This window comes from Anser anser (assembly GCF_964211835.1).
Source record: "Anser anser genome assembly, chromosome: 2".
NCBI classification, from domain to species: domain Eukaryota; kingdom Metazoa; phylum Chordata; class Aves; order Anseriformes; family Anatidae; genus Anser; species Anser anser.
The window spans coordinates 160,851,557-160,853,896 of record NC_139721.1 but is presented as its reverse complement, the minus strand read 5'-3'; the positions used below and the strand labels follow the sequence as shown (position 1 = coordinate 160,853,896).

The 2,340-nt window shown below is 36.6% G+C and overlaps 1 long non-coding RNA gene across 1 annotated transcript; it reads left to right on the top strand.

Annotated features, from left to right (window-relative positions):
* The first annotated feature begins 707 nt into the window (after positions 1-707).
* On the top strand, positions 708-1,885 carry LOC310895587. The gene is made up of 3 exons (XR_014580785.1): positions 708-867; positions 1,028-1,147; positions 1,747-1,885. It is a non-coding gene; the product is annotated as an uncharacterized lncRNA (long non-coding RNA).
* The last annotated feature ends 455 nt before the right edge of the window (positions 1,886-2,340 follow it).

Genomic DNA, 2,340 nt, shown 5'->3' with positions numbered 1-2,340 from the left:
GTCTGTTGGCACTGATTTATTTATTTATTTTTCTTTTCTGGGCAGAGAAAATGTGTTTTCTTGTCCATTGCTGAATTCTGAGCTTCTACGCTTGATATCATGGATTAATAAATGAAAACATGAATATCATTACCAAGTCATAGATTTAGTCTATTCATTTCAACTTTATTTTTTTCAGCTAACTCCAAGAAGTCCTCCCTCCCCTCCACCAAAATGTCTTCATATCAAATCAATTAAATGTTTGGATTTTCTCATTATTTTAATTATTTTGTTTTGTTTTATATTGCAAGCCCACAACAACTGAATTTTCAAGCGCTTATTGGAAGGCTTTCCCTAAACTCAGCTGTGCAAGGAAAATGGTTGTGCTGTACTGAATCAAATTAATCACTGGAGCTCATATCTCATTGTGATATTTGCTTTTTCACTGCTTTTACACATTTGTAGAAATGTCACACAGTTTTTAGTGTTTACATTCTAAACAGCTGGTATGCTGACTTCTTCAGGCTCCAGCCCAGTATCACAGATTTCCAGTTGCAGTAATGATGAGCTAGGAGGGCATTAATTGCCTTCAATTTCACCTTCCAGTAATTAATTACTTATGTGGTCAGTCCAGGTGCCAGAGCTGAAGGGACACCTGCTCTCTTTCAGCATTTAGCTATTTCAAATATTAGACTCTCCTTCCTGTAAATAGCTCTTGTGTGTGCTCTTCTTACTTCTTGCATGACTGATGGTCATGTAAATAGCAGTGGTCCTGAAACAGATCTTGTTTTAGACTCTTACCAGAAACAACTGCAGACATATCATCAGCCTTTGTGATATAAAAGCCGTGAAAGAGGGTAAAGGAGAAAGAGAGGAAGAGTTGTAAAGGTAAAAAGAAGGGAGAAAAAAAGCAAAGGAAGAAAATAGAAAAAGAGAGTGCACTTCACTTTCTTGTTATTCTTCAGAGTACTGAGGTGTTTTGTCAAGTAAGGCAAAGGCTGCTGATTTACAACTCAGAGCTATTTTTATTTTTTTTTCTCTTCTCCAGAGACTACACATACAATTTTCCTATGGAGTGCGTTCTCTTTGATTTCTTCTCAAATCCTGGTTGCTCCAAGAAGTCACAGTCCTGGATCTTTTCTGAACGAAAGAAACCACAAGACAACCTGTAAAGTTTGCTTTCTTTTTCATACTAATATTTTATAAGTGGTTGATTGACGGTAGACTATATATATGTAGCCATGGATGTCAGCTGGGATTTTCAAAGGAAATATTATATCTAATTGACATTGGATATAAGTGGGGTTTAGGCACATGTTCTGCTAGGATTAGTTGGAAAACCTCACCATAATTCTGCAGGCTCAGTGGGTGGGATTTTCATAGGAACCTATCAAAGTTAGATAACCAAAAACTGAAGTTAACATCCCAGCTCTCTCATCACTTCAAAAAATCCCAGAAACATTTCTTCATGACTCTTTGCAAATTGAATTGACTTTCCTTGTTATCTCCAGATTAATGGGATTATAGAAATGTTTGTTTCTTTTTGTTGTTGTTTTGTAAGCTTAGCATAAAATGCACTCAGATAAAACTGATCTCCTTGCTGATGGCTATGTTACTTAACACTTGAGCTACGAATAGGAAAATAATTAAAACTCATACTGTTAAGTTCATCCTGGATGGGACTGAGCAAGTCCTTCTACTTCATAGGGACTCAGGGGAGTAACTGCAACAATGGTGCTAAGGGGAATCTGTCCTTTTTATCATCAGAAAGGAAGAAGATAGCTGTGGTTCAGCCAGAAGAATTAGAAGAATAGGCTACTGACCAGACCTATGAAATTATAAATTTCTTGGCACACCTTCTGCCCAGTTGAGGGTAGTACTGCTTTTATATTAACAAGGATGGCTAACTAATTAACTAATGAATCATAATGGCTAGATCTAAATTGTTGGAAGTGGAAACCTCCCTGTGCTCCTGAGTCTGGAAGCTTGGCCTTATTGCAAGCAAAGATCTGGGCAAGCACTATCTTCTTTTACACCATAGTTTTTACAAGAAGGGTCCATTATGCATTACCCCCATGAGTGCTGAAGTAGGCAGTTGACATTGCAAGGCCACTCTTGATTATCTTTGAAAGGTTGTGGTGATCAGGAGAGATTCTTGAGGAGCTTCTGTCTTGAAGAAGTTGTTTCTTGTTTGGTTGTTCTTTTTTTTTTTTTTTAATTTTTTTAATTATCTTTATGTAACATCACCTAGAAAAGTTTAGCAAAATATCCATACTCCATTCCAGTTGACTATAGATTGCATCTTATAGCCATTTATCCTGGATGAAATTAAAGTATAAAATATGGGGCACAAACTTTATG